Here is an 8,293-nt window from a genome sequence, read left to right on the forward strand (position 1 = left end):
TGTGAGTCAGTCTTTGATTCTGTCATATTCGTTGCTACAGCCTTTTCCTCTACTCCTTGAACATGTAGATATGAATGAATGGAAGTACTGAAAAGGTGAATATATTTAGTCCATCTGAGTACCAGTGGCAGTTTGCTCCATATTTTATACTCTGGTGCAAGCATCACTTTCTATGGCAGCCTGGTCTCAGTCTCACTGAAGGCAGAGGCTAGTTGTCCTGTACCACTTCACAGACAGCATGCGTGGGCCTGTCTCGGTTGCTGGGGTTTATTGAGGGATTTTGACGGAGGGGGCAGTTGTGGAGTTTTTTGGGTTTGTGGTTGTTTTGTGGGTTTTGGGGGAAGGGGAGGTTTTGTTGTTTTTTTTCCTTTTAATTAGCATTGTCAGTGATTGATGAGGAATTATGCAGTCTTTTTTCTTGGGTAACTGTGCTGGAGTAAGATGACTTTACCACATTTATGAGTACAGTTGTCATTTCAACTGCAAGGCTTTAGCAGTAGCTGCTTCTGAGTATTTGTCATTCCTGGCACTTGGCAGAGGCAAAGCTACTTAGTACAGGCTGCTGCTTAACTCTGCACTAAACGAGTCTTGAGGACCTTTCATGTTTCTGCTGCTTTACTTTATCTCTAAGGCTCTGACAATCAGAATGAAGCCAAGCGGATGGTTTTTATTTCTGGTGTTGATGATAACACTATAAAACTCCAATGGCAGCTTTCTCAACTTCTGCTGTACTGTAATTTTTAGCACACCACATGATACTCACTAATATTATTTTCAGCAAGATGAGACTAGAATATTTTACAGGTTTCTCATGAGTGAAACAGTATAATCTGTCACATAAATAGCTCCCTGATAAGACACAATGTTTCTGGTCCTTCATGATGTCACCTTGCTCGTAGGTGTGATTAGATGGTGCTGAAATCAGCTGTAGCATCCTAAACAGTCTAGGATCTCATGTCTTTTGGGGAGATGACTTTTATTCTATGTTTTGAAATCAGGTTACATGTTCAGAGCAGTATCTAATGTTAAATAGCATGAAGCTAGTGACTGTGAGATCTCAGCTGAGGATTCCTGATCTTGGGTTTTGTTTTTCCTACAGAACCACAGGTTTCAAACCTGGAATAAGTTGTTTTAATTAGCTAATCTAATTGAACTGTCAAAAAAACCCAAAACAACACACCTGTAATTCCTGTAATGATGGCAGTAACTTCTGCTCCAGCTAAGGCATATTTTTGAAAATAAGGACCAAATCTGAATGTGAAGATATTATTCCACTGATCTTGAAAACTTGCTATACCCTCAGATAGATTGTTAGGCTGGTTATTTACCATTTCTTTTAAATGTTGCTGTAAGAATGCCCAAATCTTTGATAGCTACAGAAAGAACAGGAGTTTTAAAGTTGTTGTGGGTTTTTTTTCCTATTTATGGCTAAACCAAAGGACACAGAATGCATAAAATGAGTAGAGAAAAAAATGTTCAGATTTTGACAGCATCAGTTTAGGCTCAGCATTAATCTTGGGCAAAGGCATAACACAACTCACTATGAAGCAATAACAATCTGTTCAGTCTGGAGACCTCCTTCCAGCTCTGACAGTGACCTGCTGTTTTCACCTTAGATAGGTTTACTTTGCCTGGTTTCTGAACCCTTGCCTTCATCAATGAGGATGGATTGTGACTGTCACCTTCTTTCTTTGATGTGTGGCGTGGGGATTTCTCTGATGAAAATTGCTATAAGATAGTTAAATGGTAGCCATTTTATAATAGGACAATGAACAAAATTATTAACAACTATTCTTAGAAAACAATAAGAATTTGCTGGTGTCACGTATTGATACCCTACACCAACCCATCTTGTATTACGCAGAATCTATTGCATATAAAGTTTATTCCATGTGATAACACATGGAAGTTATTTTGCAGTGAACACTGTGTGACGACATAATGGTATAACAGCACAAGGCAAGTAAAAGCAGCAGATCACATCACTGATGCTCTCTCTAATAGCAAAGAGCTGTAAAAGCAATGAAGAGGTGGTCATCATCTGTTGGGTCAGTCCTTCAACATAAATTGAAGTGATTTGACAGCCCCACAGGTCTATGTCATCTGTTCACAGCCGTGGGCTGGGACAGTGAGGGAAGAGTTTTGTCCCCACCTCCCCTCCCTGACAGCAATCCCCCTGCAGAGGCAGCAAGGGTGGCTCCAGAAGCTCCCTCGCTGACTGCATCTGCCAAGGGGCTGCTCGCAGGAGGTGCCTGCTCAGCTCAGAACGTACCAGCTCCACAACAACTGAGGTTACACTGGCAGTATGGAAAATAGATCATGAATGTGTGTGTGTGCTATACTACCCTGCGTGTTTTTTTCTGTAGGTTTATACTATATGAATCAGTTACTAATGAGGCTCGTAATAAAGGATACTACTAAGTGAACGCTGCATTAATAATACTGGCAAGGTTTCAAGTCTACAGATGTTATTTATAGCATATGACTAAAGAAATACGTATTCCCTTTGAGGCTGAGACTCTGGAGCAATTTACTGATTTCCTGTATAGGCTGGTTCATACAGAGATTCAAGTAAATAATGCATTTGGATGTCTTGCTTGGAACTATGCTCTGAAACTGTAGTAGATAATCATATTAATGTCTAATTTTAAAATGGTTTGGAAATGTGTATGTGTTTTCCGAGGATTTGATACTACCCCTATCCAGTTCTCACAGAGAGATGCATTTTTCTGCATTGCTTCTTGAAAGAAAAACAGAATATTTAAAGACTGTAGCCTGCATTTATGCAGCACAGTTGAAATGAGTAGAAAGGTTAAAAACAATTATAGAAAAGAATGAACTTAGCAAAAAAATGAAACCAAAAGTATCCCATATCCTCTCCATTTCATCTGTTTTTCAAAGTAATTCATTTCTCTTGTTTATAAAATTGCCAGTGAGAGTTATTTTTGTAGATTTAAAATGGTTTTGAGTAACGAAACATTTGATTTGTGATTTTGTCTCTTTCATGCTTCTTTTAATATTGCAGGTTTAGAGAGGCCTTCCAAACTGAGGAGAGCTATGAACTCACAAAAGTCTCTGGTCTGTGTGTCAGGGGAAAGGGCAGAAATATTATACAGCGAACTAAAAGTGTCCTAAATGAAGATACTTTCATGTAGAGTGTCTCTGTTTCAAGTCATAATGCTGATTATTGAACAACAATAATTTACTTCAAATTTCTCATTAAAAAAACAGCTATGACAATGAATAGACAGACAAAAACATAATTTGTGAAACACCTCTAGTTTTACCTCATATCTGTTTACTTAAATTAAAATGGTTGAAAACAATACATACTGACATGTAAAAAGAGCTGACTGTACGATGCCTAAATAATTTGCTATAAAAATATCACTTACCATTGCCAAGTATCTTCTTATTTAAGTCCACTATTATCATGCCTTCTTGGATATGAAATATGCAGCAGAGTCAATTCCCAGTGTGTTGAATGCTTGACAAAATAATAAATGCTGTGTAACTCCACAGTGTTTGGATATTTGACTGTAACTCCTAAGCATTCAAAGTGACTACTCAATATAACAACTTTTCCTCTGCAGAAAATGCCTTGCTATTTGCCAGCAAATCTTTAATGCTTTAGATTGGGTATTTCCAACTACCGCCCTACTTGCTAGGCAGATGTGTATAAAAGAGATGTTATTTCACTGAATCAACCACTGAGATCGTAACCCTTTTCCTGTACCACAAACAGAAATGTAAAACCTCAGACTTTCCTTTCGGACTTTTACTGTCTTGTGTCTGTTGTAAGAAAGCAAAACACAACTAGTCAAAGGGCTAATATACGGAAAATGTGTTAAAATGTTTTAGATCATCTCGCTGCTTCTCATTCCTGCAATTCATTGGTTAACTGGCTCGCTCTGTGTTTATGTAGTTGCATGGTACAAATACAACACCTAAACTGCTTGCCCAAAGTTGAAATGATTCATTTATTACTTTTTACACACACACCAAAAAAAAAAAAAAGAAGAAAGAAAACACACAGCACTCATTTAACCCAAGTGACTGAAAACGCCTTTCATAAGGTCTGTCTGCAAGGGCTTTGGGAGTTTTTTCTTTGGTGAATAAAGTCTGTGTAGTGATTTGTCTGAGGATAGCAGAAATCAGGCTAAAGCTTGATTAAAGGATTCTTTTGCTGTGTGAAAGTGAGATGGTAGTAAAGGAGGTGCAAATGTTAGATCACTTGAGAGAGGGATTCATTGTTTTGGGGAAGTGAATGGAGGAGAGAGGAGGTATTTTTGTGAGGGTTTGTAAGAGTCTGCTAGTGCTTTGCTCTCTGAAATTACATCATTGGTCAACGATTATTTATGTCTTTTTGTGAGATAATTACCCTAAATGGATAATATGTAGGTTTTCCATGTTCTGTGTGCTTATAAATATTAGTTAATTAAATGTTACAGCCACAGTGGGGAAAGCACAAGCAAAATTGTGAGTGAGGGCCATTCCACGAAGTGGAAAACAGGACCAAGGAAAGACATTTCCTCTGCTCCTTTTTCTATACTGCAGACAACAGGGCTCCATGATAAGTCAGGACTCCATAGGATGTACCACCCTGATTTCTGATATGGCTGTGGATCCAGTCATGGTTAGACAGAGGGGATTACATTGGGTAACTTGTTCGGCCTTTGTCCCAGCCATAAGAAAAGTATCTCTAGCACAGCTCTGGTTGGTCAGGGCTATCCTGTCTTTGTTCATCATCCTCTCCAGATGGGTATTAGACTTAATCACATTCTAGCCCTACAGCTTGTTTCAGGACCACAGCTGGAATCAACATGTCTAGACTAGCACTGATTTATTCCTGGCTTTCAGACCTGTGGGCATGCTACTATTCCATATGCTTCCTGTTAGAGAGGTAATAATGCCATTTCACAGCATAACTTTAGTTTTTCTTTTTCCTCCCCTTTTTATTGTAATTAGAATTCATTTTGGTTATGTGGGAAAATGTTCTGCCCCTGCTCTGGACAAGACTAGTCTCAGCTCTGCTGGAACAGAGCAAACTTCCAGACAAATGAAATAAAGTTCACAAAGGAAACAGTTAAATTTTCTGACTGCCTTCACTGTCACAGAAAATGTTAAGCACATTTGTAAGTTATATAAAACTGCATCAGTTCATATTTTCCTCTCCTGGTTTCACAGCCCAGAAAAGCAAAAGGACTTTGTGACATCTCCAGGCTCTCTAGAGGTTAGCAATAAAAATAAAAATCCTCAGCAGAAAACAACATACCACACCCTCCTACTGCTTGGCAAATGAGTTTCCCATTTTCCTCACTTATCCTCAGACTAAACAATGTTAAATGTGCAAATCTGACATCTATTTATAGCGAGGACTCTACTCAAGAAACCACAGAGGTTGGTGTATGTCACTGTCCACAATGTGTAGGATAGCTTTGGACATATCACATCAAGTAATTAGGAGAGGGGCAGGCGAGTTAATGAATGTCCAAGAAGCTGATAATCCTGACAGTAAACACTGAAGGAATTAAGCTGGTGAGCTGTGCCTGCCGTGAAGGGAAAGTGGGCTAAAATGCCACGTGGGGTAGAAGATTCTTTATGCCCCTAAATCCCTTTCAATTCCCTTTTCCAGGTGATTTCTACTCCTTTTCAGATAATGGAAGAAATATAAGCTAATATTAAAATGAAGAACTGTATTGAAGTATTTGCTGGTATCATTATTTTCACCATTATTCATATTTAATATAGCCTGACATCTTGTTTGCTTTTTTGACCACTACTGTGCACTGAGTAGAAGTTTCACACAGTAATGCCTAAGTGTTTTTCATGAGTAATTTTGCAGACCACCAGTGTATACGAATAGTTCAAATTGTTCCTTTCAGAACACATTACCTCACACTTACCTACACCAAATTTCAGATGCTGTCTTGTCTAGTCCCTTCCTTTAGGTTTTTTGTTTTTCTTTTGGGTTGTGGCTTTTCTAAATGATTAATAATTTCCAAATTATGCCATCTCTGCTGTTGTGCGTTTTCTTCCAGATGAGTAGCACGTATATTAACTTATCCCCAGTTTTCAGGTAGGTCTTAGGATCATCTCTACTTGTTAATATCCTTCCTAGCTGGAAATAATCATTAACTTGTATTTTGTATTTGATCTTTAGTGCTTTCTGAGTCATAATATTTTTCTAAGTCCTCAGCTATTCTTTACTCTTAAAAACCCTATGCCATTTAAAATGTACAGCTAGGTTATACCTCTAAAATTATACTTTTATTCATTATTCTGTCTTTATTAAAGAATGTAATGGCAATTGGCTGTTGAAACTCTGTATGAACAAGTACAGCCAGAGTAGCTATAGGCAAAGCTGGCAGAGAGCAGAATGGCAGGAGAGAGAAAATCGTAATCTCGGTGTGCAGGAAGAGTCTTTTCCAGTCTCCCAAAAGCAGCAAGGAGTAATTCACTAACAGCTGAACTCTGTAAAGAAGCTCCCAGGTGTTTGTAGCCTAAGTACAGAGCCCAAGCATTTTCTGTGTATCCAGTCTCACTGCTCCATCTTCCCCTCCCTGCTTCCTTGACTCTGGGGGACGAAGTGCAGAGAACAGCAGGGGAGTTGGAGGATGCAATTTTTAGCCTGCTAGCCCCAGGCCACCCACCCTCACTGTGGCCTTAAATGCAGCCTTGAAAATGGGTGCAGGTGACAAAAGCATCAAGGAGGAATGGCATCTTTACTACTGAATAAAGCATTAAAGCCACTCTGTCCAACTCTAGCATCCACTCATTTCAACACGGATGTTAACAGGGCGGGAAGAGTTCAGAAGACAATTATAAGAAGTCTGAGGAGCATATTTTGCAGTGAAAGACTAAAGAATTTGTTTTATTTTCTCCCAGCAGATTGTTGCAATGTGATTTCTTTGCTGCCTGTGTACATGCCATCATGAGACAGAATTCAGAGCACTGGGATGTAAAGGCAGATGCATCTGAATCAGAAGTATGGTTAAATGAAAGTTCATCATTAAGGTAATTATGACTTCCTGGAATATTTATTCTGTGCTATGCAATTTACCACAGCAGCAATGTACTGCTTTGGTCATAATGGCTAATCTCATTTCAACAGTTAATATTCTTATAACCAGTTTTGAGAACCACATTTCTGTGTAGTTCTTTTTTCAGAAGTCTGCCCAGCCATTCATATTTTACATTAATGTTCTTCTGGATTGGAAGAATGTAATGTAGTAACTGGCAAAAACAGCTGAAACAGATTCAGCTCACTGATGATTTGCTTTATTTACCTAAGGGAAGGTAAACAGCTTACCTAAGGGAAGCTGTTAATTATAACTTATTAGATGATTGTACATGCAAATAGTACATAGATGAAGGACCCAAAACACTTTTCGTTCTATAATCAGTGACTTTATCATACCAGGACATTTTGCAGTGACAGGAACATATAAAGCAAACTGTATTTAACTATGACAAAGCAGCTGGGGTTTTTTGGATCTCTTTCAAGCATACTTTTATAACTTTGATCAGTAAAGGAGATAAAGGTCAACACAAAACTTCATAGGCTGTTATTGAAGAATATGACTGTGGCTGTATTTGACTCTTACATTGTAAAAATGATCATTATTTACTTCTGTGGGAAAAATAACCAATATTTACCTGCAGAAGCTTAATATCATATTGGATTATCCCCAGGAACAGATAGCTCTGTGAGTTTAAATATCTTTTGAATAGCTTTAGTTTGTGTTCTTCTTTTTCTCTGTAATTTTGTTTTCGTGGATGTGTTTTCCAAACTACTTAAGTACTCTCATTGCCTGTCTGTACAGTTTCAACTTCATTGTCCCACCCTTGGGAAGCCCTTCTGAGCCAACGATGCTGTTATGTTGCGGGCACAAGAACTCTAGGTATGAATACTCTCTTCGTGACAGTTAGACAGCAAGATTGTGCTCACTTAATTACACTGTTCGTTTGGAAAAATTGCTTCTCTACCCCAGCATGTTAATAAGTTCTACTTCATAGAATAGCTTCAAATATGTTTGAAAAATCGTTATTGTGCATTTATACCAATTCTGACAACATCTTTCTTTACAATATGAATCGTGCATTATTGCAGAAAACCTGAAATTGCTATAGGTTACATGGGCTGACCAAAAAAATCTTTGCCACTTGTTGACTTATATGCAATGCTTAACTTCTAAAACCAGACGGCTAATGTTGTGCAACAGGCCAAATATGTGGTGTAAATTGATCTTGCCTCAGTTCTTTCTGTGATGAATGAACATTCTGTTCTCAG

This window comes from Apaloderma vittatum, unplaced genomic scaffold, assembly GCF_000703405.1.
Source record: "Apaloderma vittatum isolate BGI_N311 unplaced genomic scaffold, ASM70340v1 scaffold4243, whole genome shotgun sequence".
Lineage (NCBI taxonomy): Eukaryota > Metazoa > Chordata > Aves > Trogoniformes > Trogonidae > Apaloderma > Apaloderma vittatum.